This window comes from Mustela lutreola, chromosome 8, assembly GCF_030435805.1.
Source record: "Mustela lutreola isolate mMusLut2 chromosome 8, mMusLut2.pri, whole genome shotgun sequence".
Taxonomy (NCBI): Eukaryota; Metazoa; Chordata; class Mammalia; order Carnivora; family Mustelidae; genus Mustela; species Mustela lutreola.
Genome location: NC_081297.1, coordinates 40762569 through 40779093, shown reverse-complemented (window position 1 = coordinate 40779093; position 16525 = coordinate 40762569). Strand labels below are relative to the sequence as shown.

General features: G+C 52.9%; 1 non-coding gene across 1 annotated transcript; it reads left to right on the top strand.

The window, feature by feature from the left end:
- The first annotated feature begins 2315 nt into the window (after positions 1 to 2315).
- Positions 2316 to 2422, top strand: LOC131840018 (U6 spliceosomal RNA). Its single transcript, XR_009357138.1, has one exon. It is a non-coding gene; the product is annotated as a U6 spliceosomal RNA (small nuclear RNA).
- The last annotated feature ends 14103 nt before the right edge of the window (positions 2423 to 16525 follow it).

Genomic DNA, 16525 nt, shown 5'->3' with positions numbered 1-16525 from the left:
ACTAAGTCAAATTATTATTATTATTTTTTGGTTTCCCAGTGCATATAAAAAATTATGTTTCCCAGTGCATATAAAAAATAAACACTATACTGTACTGTTCAAAAGCATTGTGTTTTTAAAGAAAAACAATGTATATACCTTAAGTAAACTAGTTCTGAGTTTTCAGTGGGTCATAATTACTGATCACAGATCACCAAAACAAATACAATAATAATGAAAAAACTTGAAATATTGCAAGAATTACCAACATGTGACAGAGAGACACAAAATGAACAAATGTTGTTAGAAAAATGGTGGCAGCAGACCTCTTTTATACAAGATTGCTATAAACTTTCAACTTGTAAGAATGTGATATATGCAAAGTTTAATAAAGGGAAGCACAATAAAAAAAAGTATGTATATTTTATTAACTATGATCATCATGCTGTACATTAGATCCCCAGAACTTTTTCATATTATAGTTGCAAGTTTGCACCCTTTGACCACCTTACTCCACCCCAGGTTCACCCTTTGTTGACTCAACTCTAAGTTTCCATTAGTTTTCCTTTTCCTCAGATTCTCTATGTAAGGGATATCATAATACATAAATTAAAAAATATATAAAATCTTTGAAATATTTCACTTAGTATAATACCTTCAAGATCCATCCATGCTGCTGTAAATGGCAGTATTTCTTAATTTTTCATGGTAGAGTAGTATTCTATAGAATATATTTACCATACTTATTTTATTCATTCATCCATTAATGGATACTGAAGTTATTTCCATCTCTTGCTTAGAGTTAATAATTTTATAATAAACATAAGAGTGCAGATATGTCTTTGAACAGTGACTTCGTTTCCTTTAGATAGATACCTAGAAGTGGGATTACTGAATCATATGGTAATTTTACTTTTAATAATATGAATCATCTCCATACTGTTTTCCATACAAATTTATATCCCTATTACAGTGCATAAGTTCCCCATTTTCCCCCAAATTTACCAAAATTTGTAAGTTTCAATTTTTTGGTAGTATATATTCTAATATCTTGCTGTGTTTTTCAGAGGTAAACAACAACAACAACAACATAAGGACTTTGCCCTGAGTTTTTTACGTTGAGCACTTTTTAATGCTCCTGTTGGTCATTTATATAACTTTTTTGAAAAAAAAAAAGTCTATTGAGATCCTTTTGCTATTTTTTTAGTTATATATATTTTTCTATTTGTATCTGTTGGTTATTAACCTCTTTTCAGATATAAGATTTGTAAGTATTTTCTTACAGTCTGTGGATTGTGTTTTCATTCTCTCTTTTTCTTGGCAATGCAGAAACTTTAGTTTGATGTAATACCATTTATTTATTTTTTTCTTTTTTTGCTTGTGTTTTTGGTCTGGTATCCAAAAACTATTGGCAAGACCAATGTCAAGGAGAATTTTTCCTATGTTTTCCTTTAGGAAATTTAGTTTCATACATCACCTTTAAGTCTTTAATCTATTTCAAGTTAAGACTTATGAGTGATATAAGGTTCCAGTTTCATACTGTTTATGTGACTATTCAGTTTTAAATATCATTTATTGAACAGACTATCTTTACCCATTACATATGTTGGCCCCTGTGAAATATTAGGTGACTGATTTATTTCTGGACTCTCAATTCTGTTCTACTTGTTTATTGGTCTGTTTTTATGCCAGTATACTTTATTGTTTTGAGCATGAGGGCTTTGTAGTATAGTTTCAAATCAAGAAGTGTAATTTCCCTTCTTCATTCTTTCTCAGAACTGCTTTGATTATTTGTTGTCTTTTATGGTCTCATATAAATTTTAGGATTCTTTACTTACTTCTGTAAAAAAATAATATTGGATTTTTTTAAAGATTTTTAATTTATTTATTTGACAGAGAGAGATGACAAGCAGGCAGAGAGGCAGGCAGAGAGAGAAGAGGAAGCAGGCTTCCGGTTGAGCAGAGAGCCTGATGCGGGGCTCGATCCCAGGACCCTGGGATCATGACCTGAGCCGAAGGCAGCGGCTTAACCCACTGAGCCACCCAGGCGCCCCTAACATTGGATTTTTGATAGGAATTGGATTTACAGATGGTTTTCGGTAGTATGGACATTTTAACAATGTTAATTCTTACCATTCATAAATATGAGCTATCTTTCCATTTGTGTCTCCTTCAATTTCTTTATCAATGTCATAGTTTATGGAGTACAGATCTTTCATCTTCTTAGTTAAATCTATTCCTAAGTATTTTATTAGTTTTGATGCTATTGTGAATTAGATTGTTTTCTTTATTTTTTCAGATAGTTCATCATTAGAGTGTGAAAATGCTCCTGTCTTGTGCTTACTTTGGCAGCACATATACTAAAATCGGAATGATGCAGAGAAGATTAGCGTGATCACTGAACAAGGATGACATGAAAAACTGGGAAGCATTCCATATTAAAAAAAATGAAACAAAACAAAATTCTTGTCTTTTATATATTGATCTTGTATTTGGCAGCTTTACTAAATTTGTTTATTCAAATTTTTTTGTGAAGTTTTTAGGATTTTTTAATATGTAAGTTCATGTTATCCAAAAAAAGAAAATTTTACTTCCTTTTTTTTTTTTTTTTTTTTGGAGTCTCTTATTTCTTTGTGTTCCTTGTTTCTCTGGCTAGGACATCCAGTACTATGTCAAATGAGAGTAGTGAAAGTGGACACACTTGTCTTTTTTCTGATCTTTAAGGGGAAAACTTTCAAACGTTTTTAATTGAATATGAGATTAGCTCCGGGCTAGCAATATGTGCTTTTTTCTTTAATGGATTTTTTAAATTATTTTTAAAAATTTTTTATAAACATATAATGTGTTTTTATCCCTAGGGGTACAGGTCTGTGAATCACCAGGTTTACACATTTCACAGCACTCACCATCACTCACCATAGCACCTGCCCTCCCCAATGTCCATACCCCCACCATCCTCTCCCAACACACCTCCCCCCAGCAACCCTCAGTCTGTTTTGTGAGATTCAGTCTTTTATGGTTTGTCTCCCTCCCAATCCCATCTTCTTTTATTTTTCTTTTCGTACGCCCGAAACCGCCTATGTTGCATCTCCACTTCATCATATCAGGGAGATCATATGATAGTTGTCTTTCTCAGATTGATTTATTTCGCCAAGCATAATACCCTCTAGTTCCATCCACGTCATCACAAATAGCAGGATTTCATTTCTTTTGATGGCTGCATAGCATTCCATTGTACATATATACCACATCTTATTTATTGATTCATCTGTTGAAGGACATTTAGGTTCTTTCCATAGTTTAAGTATTGTGGACATTGCTGCTATAAACATTTGGGTGCATGTGCCCCTTCAGAATGCCACGTTTGTATCTGTAGGGTATATACCCAGTACTACAAGCACTGGGTCATAGGGTAGTTCTATTTTCAGCTTTTTGAGGCACGTCCACGCTGTTTTCCAGAGTGGTTGCACCAGCTTGCATTCCCACGTACAGTGTTAGGAGGGTTGCCCTTTCTCCACATCCTCGCCAGCATCTGTCATTGACTGACTTGTTCATTTTAGCCATTCTGAACGGTGTGAGGTGGTATCTCATTCTGGTTTTGATTTGTATTTCCCTGATGCCGAGTGAGGTGGAGCATTTTTTCATGTGTCTGTTGGCCATTTGGATGTATTCTTGCAGAAATGTCTGTTCATGTCCTCTGCCCATTTCTTCATTGGATTATTTGTTCTTAGGGTGTTGAGTTTGATAAGCTCTTTATAGATTTTGGATACTGGCCCTTTATCTGGTATGTCATTTGCAAATATCTTCTCCCAGATAACTTCTGACAGTCATCTTTTGGCTTTGTTAACTGTTTCCTTTGCAGTGCAAAAGCTTTTTGATCTGATGAAATCCCAATAGTTCATTCTTGCCCTTGCTTCCCTTGCCTTTGGCGATGTTCCTAGGAAGAAGTTGCTGCTGCTGAGGTCAAAGAGGTTGCTACCTGTTCTCTCCTCAAGGACTATGATGGATTCCTTTCTCACATTATGCTTCTTCATCCATTTCCAGACTATTTTAATGTATGGAGTAAGGAAATGGTCCAATTTCATTTTTCTGCTTGTGGCTGTTCAATTTTCCAAACCCCAAGGCCAACGGCTCCTTCTCTACCCCGGCGGCGGCGTGCTGTGCCTTCCCCAGACTTGCTCCTGGGGAGCGTAGTGACAGACGTGTGCAACCATGCTTCTCTCTCAGGCAGAGGGGAAGCTAGGGCAAAGAGTATTTCGCTCCATGCGGGTATCTTCCACAGTGCTACGGAAACTAACTCAGGCAAGCAGCAGCATCCCCAAACCCAACCCTGGTTTCCCAACGAATGCTGTGCTTTCCCAGGGGAGATGCCCAGGCAAAGAGGATTTCGCTCCACGTGGGATTATTACACCGTGCTGTGGAGACTAGGGAAGAGCCCCGGGAGAGCTGGTGCCTCTTGGGCCTTTCTTTCCCGGGCTCCAAGTTCGCGCCCGGGGTTCACCTTGCTAAGCCGAACTAAGCAGACACAGTCACAACCCTGCAGCAGCCTCCGTGGCCTAGCATGGCACTCTATGCCTATTACCATCTCCTGGCGTAGGTAAGGCTTTGCCTTTTGCTCCGGCGCTCAGGCAGACACGGGGTCTAGGCCAGTGCTTTCACCACAGGAGAGAGGAGGTGAAAGGATCCCTGCAATTGGCCCGGGCACTGGGATGGGGAACTGTGGGGGACTGTCTCCACTCCTGCCCAGGCACACCCCCTGCCACCCACCATGCTGCAACATCTTGGTGGAAGGTGGCATCTGACTGCCCATTTCTCCATGGGGTTTTTTCTGCGAGTTCTGGGTTTGGAACCTGGTGGCAAGCCCAAGTCTGCCCTTGGGACAGGTGGCCAAGGAGATGCTTTCCCTTTGGGACCAGAGGCACAGGACAGGCCGGTCTTCTGCCCAACTCCTTCCTCAGAGTGGAGCATGCGCGCCTGCCCTAGTTGTCCCCTCATGTCTCCTTCGAAGGCAGGCTTCCATCTCTCCGCACGGGGAGCGGGTGACACATGTCTTGCCACGGGCCTGCTGTGCGTGCCACGGCAGGTTATCCTGATTCCCCAGCGTTTCCCGAACCCAAGGACAAGGGCTCCTTCTCTTCCCCGGGGGCGGCGTGCTGTGCCTTCCCCACACTTGCTCCTGGGGAGAGCGGTGACAGACGTGTGCAACCATGCTTCTCTCTCAGGCAGAGGAGATGTTAGGCCAAAGAGGATTTCGCTCCATGCCGGGATTATCCACCGTGCTGCAGAGACTCGCTCAGGCAAACAGCAGCAGCATCCCCAAACCCAACTCTGGTTTCCCAAGCAATGCTGTGCTTTCCCAGGGGAGATGCCCAGGCAAAGAGGCTTTCGCTGTATGAGGGTTTCTCCCACCATGAGACTGGGATCTGCAAGCAGGAGCAGTCCGCAGAACATTTCTCAGCGAATGCTGTGCTTTCGAAGAGGCTTTGGTTTGCAGTGAACAGCACTTCGCCGCTGCTTCCTCAGCAAGGCTTCAAGTCGCATCAGGGAAGAAGAGCTGCGGGAGAGCTTGTGCCACTTGGGCCTTGCTTTCCCAGGCTCCATGTTCGCGTCCTGTGATGGCCAGGTCTTTCTGGGAGTTGTTTCTCGAGTTCAGGGTAGGCGCCTGGTGGCAAGGCATGCTTTCTGCCCACGGACAGGTGGCCAAGGTGCTGCTGTCTCCTGGGGCTCAAAGGCTCAGGACCGGCATGCTTTCTGCCCAGACTCCTTCCTCAGAGTGGAGCCCTTTCCCCTGCCCTAATCTTCCCCTCGTGTTGCCTTAGCAGCCAGGCTTCCGTCGTTCTGCAGTGACAGACGTGTCCCTTTCTTTAAGGCTCGTTCCACAGGCGCCACCGCGCTTCTCTCTCAGGCACAGGGGATGCCCAGGCAAAGAGGGTTTCGCTCCAAGCGGGTTTATTACACCGTGCTGTGGAGACTAGCTCCGGCAAGCAGCAGGCAGCATCCCACACACCAGACTCTGATTTCTCAAGGAATGGTGTGCTTTCCCAGAGGGGATGCCCCGGCAAAGAGGCTTTCGCTCTATGCGGGTTTCTCCCATCTGCTGCGAGTACAAGGCTAAGGCAAGCAACAAAAGCAGCCCACAGAACCGACACTGAATTCCCAGCGACTGCTATGCTTTCGCAGAGGTTTTCAGCTTGGCGCAAAACGCACTTCGCTGCTGCTTCCTCAGCAAGTCTTTGGTCGTTCGCTCTGTCGCGGCAGGGAAGAAGAGCCTCGGGAGAGCTGGTGCCTCTTGGGCCTTGCTTTCCAGGGCTCCAAGTTCGCGCCCCGGGTTCACCTGGCTAAGCCGAACTAAGCAGACACAATCACAACCCTGCAGCAGCCTGCGTGGCCTAGCATGGCACTCTATGCCTATTACCATCTCCTGGCGTAGGTAAGGCTTTGCCTTTTGCGCTGGCGCTCAGGCGGACTCGGGGTCTAGGCCAGTGCCTTCACAGCAGGAGAGAGGAGGCGACAGGATCCCTGCACACCGCCCGGGCACTGTGATGGGGAACTGTGGGGGACTGTCTCCACTCCTGCCCCGGCACACCCCCTGCCACCCACAATGCTGCCACATCCTGGTGGAAGGTGGCAACTGACTGCCCGTTTCTCCATGGGGTTGTTTCTGCGAGTTCCGGGTTTGGAACCTGGTGGCAAGCCCAAGTCTGCCCTTGGGACAGGTGGCCAAGGAGATGCTTTCCCTTTGGGACCAGAGGCACAGGACAGGCCTGTCTTCTGCCCAGACTCCTTCCTCAGAGTGGAGCACACGCCCCTGCCTTAGTCGCCCCTCATGTCTCCTTAACAGGCAGGTTTCCATCTCTCCGCACAGGGAGCGGGTGACACTTGTCTTGCAACCGGCCTGCTGTGCGTGCCACGGCAGGCTATCCTGCTTCCCGAGCGTTTCCCGAACCCAAGGCCAAGGGCTCCTTCTCTTCTCCGGGGGCGGCGTGCTGTGCCTTCCCCACACTTGCTCCTGGGGAGCGCGGTGACAGACGTGTGCAACCGTTCTTCTCTCTCAGGCAGAGGAGATGCTAGGACAAAGAGGATTTCGCTCCATGCGGGGATCATCCACCGTGCTGCGGAGACTCGCTCAGGCAAACAGCAGCAGCATCCCCAAACCCAACTCTGGTTTCCCAAGCAATGCTGTGCTTTCCCAGGGGAGATGCCCAGGCAAAGAGGCTTTCGCTGTATGAGGGTTTCTCCCACCATGAGACTGGGCTCTGCAAGCAGCAGCAGCCCGCAGAACATTTCTCAGCGAATGCTGTGCGTTCGAAGAGGCTTTGGTTTGCAGTGAACAGCACTTCGCCGCTGCTTCCTCAGCAAGGCTTCAAGTCGCATCAGGGAAGAAGAGCTGCGGGAGAGCTTGTGCCACTTGGGCCTTGCTTTCCCGGGCTCCATGTTCGCGTCCTGTGATGGCCAGGTCTTTCTGGGAGTTGTTTCTCGAGTTCAGGGTAGGCGCCTGGTGGCAAGGCATGCTTTCTGCCCACGGACAGGTGGCCAAGGTGCTGCTGTCTCCTGGGGCTCAAAGGCTCAGGACAGGCATGCTTTCTGCCCAGACTCCTTCCTCAGAGTGGAGCCCTTTCCCCTGCCCTAATCTTCCCCTCGTGTTGCCTTAGCAGCCAGGCTTCCGTCGTTCTGCAGTGACAGATGTGTCCCTTTCTTTAAGGCTCTTTCCACAGGCGCCACCGCGCTTCTCTCTCAGGCACAGGGGATGCCCAGGCAAAGAGGGTTTCGCTCCAAGCGGGTTTATTACACCGTGCTGTGGAGACTAGCTCCGGCAAGCAGCAGGCAGCATCCCACACACCAGACTCGGATTTCTCAAGGAATGGTGTGCTTTCCCAGAGGGGATGCCCCGGCAAAGAGGCTTTCGCTCTATGCGTGTTTCTCCCATCGGCTGCGAGTACTTGGCTAAGGCAAGCAACAAAAGCAGCCCACAGAACCGACTCTGAATTCCCAGCGACTGCTATGCTTTCGCAGAGGTTTTCAGCTTGGCGCGAACCGCACTTCGCTGCTGCTTCCTCAGCAAGACTTTGGTCGTTCGCTCTGTCGCGGCAGGGAAGAAGAGCCGCGGGAGAGCTGGTGCCTCTTGGGCCTTGCTTTCCAGGGCTCCAAGTTCGCGCCCCGGGTTCACCTTGCTAAGCCGAACTAAGCAGACACAGTCACAACCCTGCAGCAGCCTGCGTGGCCTAGCATGGCACTCTATGCCTATTACCATCTCCTGGCGTCGGTAAGGCTTTGCCTTTTGCTCTGGCGCGCAGGCGGACTCGGGGTCTAAGCCAGTGCCTTCACCAACAGGAGAGAGGAGGCGACAGGATTCCTGCACAACGCCCGTGCACTGTGATGGGGAACTGTGGGGGACTGTCTCCACTCCTGCGCCGGCACAACCCCTGCCACCCACAATGCTGCCAATTCTTGGTCGAAGGTGGCATCTGACTGCCCGTTTCTCCATGGGGTTGTTTCTGCGAGTTCCGTGTTTGGAACCTGGTGGCAAGCCCAAGTCTGCCCTTGGGACAGGTGGCCAAGGAGATGCTTTCCCTTCGGGACCAGAGGCACAGGAAAGGCCTGTCTTCTGCCCAGACTCCTTCCTCAGAGTGGAGCACGCGCCCCTGCCCTAGTCATCCCCTAATGTCTCCTTAGCAGGCAGGCTTCTATCTCTCCGCACAGGAAGCGGGTGACACATGTCTTGCCACGGGCCTGCTGTGCGTGCCACGGCAGGCTAACCTGCTTCCCGAGCGTTTCCCGAACCCAAACCCAAGGGCTCCTTCTCTTCCCCGGGGGCGGCGTGCTATGCCTTTCCCACACTTGCTCCTGGGGAGCGCGGTGACAGACGTGTGCAACCATGCTTCTCTCTCAGGCAGAGGAGATGCTTGGGCAAAGAGGACTTCGCTCCATGCGGGGATCATCCACCGTGCTGCGGAGACTCGCTCAGGCAAGCAGCAGCAGCATCCCCAAACCCAACTGTGGTTTCCCAAGCAATGCTGTGCTTTCCCAGGGGAGATGCCCAGGCAAAGAGGCTTTCGCTGTATGAGGGTTTCTCCCACCATGAGACTGGGCTCTGCAAGCAGCAGCAGCCCTCAGAACATTTCTCAGCGAATGCTGTGCGTTCGAAGAGGCTTTGGTTTGCAGTGAACTGCACTTCGCCGCTGCTTCCTCAGCAAGGCTTCAAGTCGCATCAGGGAAGAAGAGCTGCGGGAGAGCTTGTGCCACTTGGGCCTTGCTTTCCCGGGCTCCATGTTCGCGTCCTGTGATGGCCAGGTCTTTCTGGGAGTTGTTTCTCGAGTTCAGGGTAGGCGCCTGGTGGCAAGGCATGCTTTCTGCCCACGGACAGGTGGCCAAGGTGCTGCTGTCTCCTGGGGCTCAAAGGCTCAGGACAGGCATGCTTTCTGCCCAGACTCCTTCCTCAGAGTGGAGCCCTTTCTCCTGCCCTAATCTTCCCCTCGTGTTGCTTTAGCAGCCAGGCTTCCGTCGTTCTGCAGTGACAGACGTGTCCCTTTCCTTAAGGCTCTTTCCACATCGCCACCGCGCTTCTCTCTCAGGCACAGGGGATGCCCAGGCAAAGAGGGTTTCGCTCCAAGCGGGTTTATTACACCGTGCTGTGGAGACTAGCTCCGGCAAGCAGCAGGCAGCATCCCACACACCAGACTCTGATTTCTCAAGGAATGGTGTGCTTTCCCAGAGGGGATGCCCCGGCAAAGAGGCTTTCGTTCTATGCGTGTTTCTCCCATCGGCTGCGAGTACTTGGCTAAGGCAAGCAACAAAAGCAGCCCACAGAACCGACTCTGAATTCCCAGCGACTCCTATGCTTTCGCAGAGGTTTTCAGCTTGGCGCGAACCGCACTTCGCTGCTGCTTCCTCAGCAAGACTTTGGTCGTTCGCTCTGTCGCGGCAGGGAAGAAGAGCCGCGGGAGAGCTGGTGCCTCTTGGGCCTTGCTTTCCAGGTCTCCAAGTTCGCGCCCCGGGTTCACCTTGCTAAGCCGAACTAAGCAGACACAGTCACAACCCTGCAGCAGCCTGCGTGGCCTAGCATGGCACTCTATTCCTATTACCTTCACCTGGCGTCGGTAAGGCTTTGCCTTTTGCTCTGGCGCTCAGGCGGACTCGGGGTCTTAGCCAGTGCCTTCACCAACAGGAGAGAGGAGGCGACAGGATCCCTGCACAACGCCCGTGCACTGTGATGGGGAACTGTGGGGGACTGTCTCCACTCCTGCGACGGCACAACCCCTGCCACCCACAATGCTGCCAATTCTTGGTCGAAGGTGGCATCTGACTGCCCGTTTCTCCATGGGGTTGTTTCTGCGAGTTCCATGTTTGGAACCTTGTGGGAAGCCCAAGACTGCCCTTGGGACAGGTGGCCAAGGAGATGCTTTCCCTTCGGGACCAGAGGCACAGGAAAGGCCTGTCTTCTGCCCAGACTCCTTCCTCAGAGTGGAGCACGCGCCCCTGCCCTAGTCGTCCCCTCATGTCTCCTTAGCAGGCAGGCTTCCATCTCTCCGCACAGGGAGCGGGTGACACATGTCTTGCCACGGGCCTGCTGTGCGTGCCACGGCAGGCTATCCTGCTTCCCGAGCGTTTCCCGAACCCAAACCCAAGGGCTCCTTCTCTTCCCCGGGGGCGGCGTGCTGTGCCTTCCCCACACTTGCTCCTGGGGAGCGCGGTGACAGACGTGTGCAACCGTGCTTCTCTCTCAGGCAGAGGAGATGCTGGGTCAAAGAGGATTTCGCTCCATGCGGGGATCATCCACCGTGCTGCGGAGACTCGCTCAGGCAAACAGCAGCAGCATCCCCAAACCCAACTCTGGTTTCCCAAGCAATGCTGTGCTTTCCCAGGGGAGATGCCCAGGCAAAGAGGCTTTCGCTGTATGAGGGTTTCTCCCACCATGAGACTGGGCTCTGCAAGCAGCAGCAGCCCGCAGAACATTTCTCAGCGAATGCTGTGCTTTCGAAGAGGCTTTGGTTTGCAGTGAACAGCACTTCGCCGCTGCTTCCTCAGCAAGGCTTCAGTCGCATCAGGGAAGAAGAGCTGCGGGAGAGCTTGTGCCTCTTGGGCCTTGCTTTTCCTGGCTCCATGTTCGCGTCCTGTGATGGCCAGGTCTTTCTGGGAGTTGTTTCTCGAGTTCAGGGTAGGCGCCTGGTGGCAAGCCCATGGCTCCACCATGGACAGGTGGCCAAGGAGCTGCTGTCTCCTTGGGCCCAAAGGCTCAGGACAGGCATGCTTTCTGCCCAGACTCCTTCCTCAGAGTGGAGCCCTTTCTCCTGCCCTAATCTTCCCCTCGTGTTGCTTTAGCAGCCAGGCTTCCGTCGTTCTGCAGTGACAGACGTGTCCCTTTCCTTAAGGCTCTTTCCACATCGCCACCGCGCTTCTCTCTCAGGCACAGGGGATGCCCAGGCAAAGAGGGTTTCGCTCCATGCGTGTTTATTACACCGTGCTGTGGAGACTAGCTCCGGCAAGCAGCAGGCCGCATCCCACAGACCCGACTCTGATTTCCCAAAGAATGCTGTGCTTTCCAGAGGGGATGCCCCGGCAAAGAGGCTTTCGCTCTATGCGTGTTTCTCCCATCGGCTGCGAGTACTAGGCTAAGGCAAGCAACAAAAGCAGCCCACATAACCGACTCTGATTTCCCAGCGACTGCTATGCTTTCGCAGAGGTTTTCAGCTTGGCGCGAACCGCACTTCGCTGCTGCTTCCTCATCAAGGCTTTGGTCGTTCGCTCTGTCGCGGCAGGGAAGAGTCGCGGGAGAGCTGGTGCCTATTGGGCCTTGCTTCCAGGGCTCCAAGTTCGCGCCCCGGGTACACCTTGCTAAGCCGAACTAAGCAGACACAGTCACAACCCTGCAGCAGCCTGCGTGGCCTAGCATGGCACTCTATGCCTATTACCATCTCCTGGCGTAGGTAAGGCTTTGCCTTTTGCGCTGGCGCTCAGGCGGACACGGGGTCTAGGCCAGTGCCTTCACAGCAGGAGAGAGGAGGCGACAGGATCCCTGCACACCGCCCGGGCACTGTGATGGGGAACTGTGGGGGACTGTCTCCACTCCTGCCCCGGCACACCCCCTGCCACCCACAATGCTGCCACATCCTGGTGGAAGGTGGCAACTGACTGCCCGTTTCTCCATGGGGTTGTTTCTGCGAGTTCCGGGTTTGGAACCTGGTTGCAAGCCCAAGTCTGCCCTTGGGACAGGTGGCCAAGGAGATGCTTTCCCTTTGGGACCTGAGGCACAGGACAGGCCTGTCTTCTGCCCAGACTCCTTCCTCAGAGTGGAGCACACGCCCCTGCCTTAGTCGCCCCTCATGTCTCCTTAACAGGCAGGTTTCCATCTCTCCGCACAGGGAGCGGGTGACACTTGTCTTGCAACCGGCCTGCTGTGCGTGCCACGGCAGGCTATCCTGCTTCCCGAGCGTTTCCCGAACCCAAGGCCAAGGGCTCCTTCTCTTCTCCGGGGGCGGCGTGCTGTGCCTTCCCCACACTTGCTCCTGGGGAGCGCGGTGACAGACGTGTGCAACCGTTCTTTTCTCTCAGGCAGAGGAGATGCTAGGTCAAAGAGGATTTCGCTCCATGCGGGGATCATCCACCGTGCTGCGGAGACTCGCTCAGGCAAACAGCAGCAGCATCCCCAAACCCAACTCTGGTTTCCCAAGCAATGCTGTGCTTTCCCAGAAGAGATGCCGAGGCAAAGAGGCTGTCGCTGTATGAGGGTTTCTCCCACCATGAGACTGGGCTCTGCAAGCAGCAGCAGCCCGCAGAACATTTCTCAGCGAATGCTGTGCGTTCGAAGAGGCTTTGGTTTGCAGTGAACAGCACTTCGCCGCTGCTTCCTCAGCAAGGCTTCAAGTCGCATCAGGGAAGAAGAGCTGCGGGAGAGCTTGTGCCACTTGGGCCTTGCTTTCCCGGGCTCCATGTTCGCGTCCTGTGATGGCCAGGTCTTTCTGGGAGTTGTTTCTCGAGTTCAGGGTAGGCGCCTGGTGGCAAGGCATGCTTTCTGCCCACGGACAGGTGGCCAAGGTGCTGCTGTCTCCTTGGGCCCAAAGGCTCAGGACAGGCATGCTTTCTGCCCAGACTCCTTCCTCAGAGTTGAGCCCTTTCTCCTGCCCTAATCTTCCCCACGTGTTGCCTTAGCAGCCAGGCTTCCGTCATTGTGCAGTGACAGACGTGTCCCTTTCCTTAAGGCTCTTTCCACATTGCCACCGCGCTTCTCTCTCAGGCACAGGGGATGCCGAGGCAAAGAGGGTTTCGCTCCATGCGTGTTTATTACACCGTGCTGTGGAGACTAGCTCCGGCAAGCAGCAGGCCGCATCCCACAGACCCGACTCTGATTTCCCAAAGAATGCTGTGCTTTCCCAGAGGGGATGCCCCGGCAAAGAGGCTTTCGCTCTATGCGTGTTTCTCCCATCGGCTGCGAGTACTAGGCTAAGGCAAGCAACAAAAGCAGCCCACATAACCGACTCTGATTTCCCAGCGACTGCTATGCTTTCGCAGAGGTTTTCAGCTTGGCGCGAACAGCACTTCGCTGCTGCTTCCTCAGCAAGGCTTTGGTCGTTCGCTCTGTCGCGGCAGGGAAGAGTCGCGGGAGAGCTGGTGCCTCTTGGGCCTTGCTTCCAGGGCTCCAAGTTCGCGCCCGGGTACACCTTGCTAAGCCGAACTAAGCAGACACAGTCACAACCCTGCAGCAGCCTGCGTGGCCTAGCATGGCACTCTAGGCCTATTACCATCTCCTGGCGTAGGTAAGGCTTTGCCTTTTGCGCTGGCGCTCAGGCGGACTCGGGGTCTAGGCCAGTGCCTTCACAGCAGGAGAGAGGAGGCGACAGGATCCCTGTACACCGCCCGGGCACTGTGATGGGGAACTGTGGGGGACTGTCTCCACTCCTGCCCCGGCACACCCCCTGCCACCCACAATGCTGCCACATCCTGGTGGAAGGTGGCAACTGACTGCCCGTTTCTCCATGGGGTTGTTTCTGCGATTTCCGGGTTTGGAACCTGGTGGCAAGCCCAAGTCTGCCCTTGGGACAGGTGGCCAAGGAGATGCTTTCCCTTTGGGACTAGAGGCACCGGACAGGCCTGTCTTCTGCCCAGACTCCTTCCTCAGAGTGGAGCACACGCCCCTGCCTTAGTCGCCCCTCATGTCTCCTTAACAGGCAGGTTTCCATCTCTCCGCACAGGGAGCGGGTGACACTTGTCTTGCAACCGGCCTGCTGTGCGTGCCACGGCAGGCTATCCTGCTTCCCGGGCGTTTCCAGAACTCAAGGCCAAGGGCTCCTTCTCTTCTCCGGGGGCGGCGTGCTGTGCCTTCCCCACACATGCTCCTGGGGAGCGCGGTGACAGACGTGTGCAACCATGCTTCTCTCTCAGGCAGAGGAGATGCTTGGGCAAAGAGGATTTCGCTCCATGCGGGGATCATCCACCGTGCTGCGGAGACTCGCTCAGGCAAGCAGCAGCAGCATCCCAAAACCCAACTCTGGTTTCCCAACCAATGCTGTGCTTTCCCAGGGGAGATGCCCAGGCAAAGAGGCTTTCGCTGTGTGAGGGTTTCTCCCACCATGAGACTGGGCTCTGCAAGCAGCAGCAGCCCCCAGAACATTTCTCAGCGAATGATGTGCTTTCGAAGAGGCTTTGGTTTGCAGTGAACAGCACTTCGCCGCTGCTTCCTCAGCAAGGCTTCAGTCGCATCAGGGAAGAAGAGCTGCGGGAGAGCTTGTGCCTCTTGGGCCTTGCTTTTCCGGGCTCCATGTTCGCGTCCTGTGATGGCCAGGTCTTTCTGGGAGTTGTTTCTCGAGTTCAGGGTAGGCGCCTGGTGGCAAGCCCATGGCTCCACCACGGACAGGTGGCCAAGGAGCTGCTGTCTCCTTGGGCCCAAAGGCTCAGGACAGGCATGCTTTCTGCCCAGACTCCTTCCTCAGAGTGGAGCCCTTTCCCCTGCCCTAATCTTCCCCTCGTGTTGCCTTAGCAACCAGGCTTCCGTCGTTCTGCAGTGACAGACGTGTCCCTTTCTTTAAGGCTCTTTCCACAGGCGCCACCGCGCTTCTCTCTCAAGCACAGGGGATGCCCAGGCAAAGAGGGTTTCGCTCCAAGCGGGTTTATTACACCGTGCTGTGGAGACTAGCTCCGGCAAGCAGCAGGCAGCATCCCACAGACACGACTCTGATTTCCCAAATAATGCTGTGCTTTCCCAGAGGGGATGCCCCGGCAAAGAGGCTTTCGCTCAATGCGGGATTCTCCCATCGGCTGCGAGTAATAGGCTAAGGCAATCAACAAAAGCAGCCCACAGAACCAACTCTGATTTCGCAGCGACTGCTATGCTTTCGCAGAAGTTTTCAGCTTGGCGCGAACAGCACTTCGCTGCTGCTTCCTCAGCAAGGCTTTGGTCGTTCGCTCTGTCATGGCAGGGAAGAAGAGCCGCGGGAGAGCTGGTGCCTCTTGGGCCCTGCTTTCCAGGGCTCCAAGTTCGCGCCCCGGGTTCACCTTGCTAAGCCAAACTAAGCAGACACAGTCACAACCCCGCAGCAGCCTGCGTGGCCTAGCATGGCACTCTATGCCCATTACCATCTCCTGGCGTAGGTAAGGCTTTGCCTTTTGCGCTGGCGCTCAGGCCGACTCGGGGTCTCAGCCAGTGCCTTCACAGCAGGAGAGAGGAGGCGACTGGATCCCTGCACACCGCCCGGGCACTGTGATGGGGAACTGTGGGGGACTGTCTCCACTCCTGCCCCGGCACACCCCTGCCACCCACAATGCTGCCACATCCTGGTGGAAGGTGGCATCTGACTGCCCGTTTCTCCATGGGGTTGTTTCTGCGAGTTCCGTGTTTGGAACCTGGTGGCAAGCCCAAGTCTGCCCTTGGGACAGGTGGCCACGGAGACGCTTTCCCTTCGGGACCAGAGGCACAGGACTGGCCTGTCTTCTGCCCAGACTCCTTCCTCAGAGTGGAGCACGAGCCCCTGCCCTAGCCGTCCCCTCATGTCTCCTAAGCAGGCAGGCTTCCATCTCTCCGCACAGGGAGCGGGGGACACTTGTCTTGCCACCGGCCTGCTGTGCGTGCCACGGCAGTCTATCCTGCTTCCCGAGCGTTTCCCGAACCCAAGGCCAAGGGCTCCTTCTTTTCCCCGGGGGCGGCGTGCTGTGCCTTCCCCACACTTGCTCCTGGGGAGCGCGGTGACAGACGTGTGCAACCGTGCTTCTCTCTCAGGCAGAGGAGATGCTGGGTCAAAGAGGATTTCACTCCATGCGGGGATCATCCACCGTGCTGCGGAGACTCGCTCAGGCAAACAGCAGCAGCATCCCCAAACCCAACTCTGGTTTCCCAAGCAATGCTGTGCTTTCCCAGGGGAGATGCCCAGGCAAAGAGGCTTTCGCTGTATGAGGGTTTCTCCCACCATGAGACTGGGCTCTGCAAGCAGCAGCAGCCCGCAGAACATTTCTCAGCGAATGCTGTGCGTTCGAAGAGGCTTTGGTTTGCAGTGAACAGCACTTCGCCGCTGCTTCCTCAGCAAGGCTTCAAGTCGCATCAGGGAAGAAGAGCTGCGGG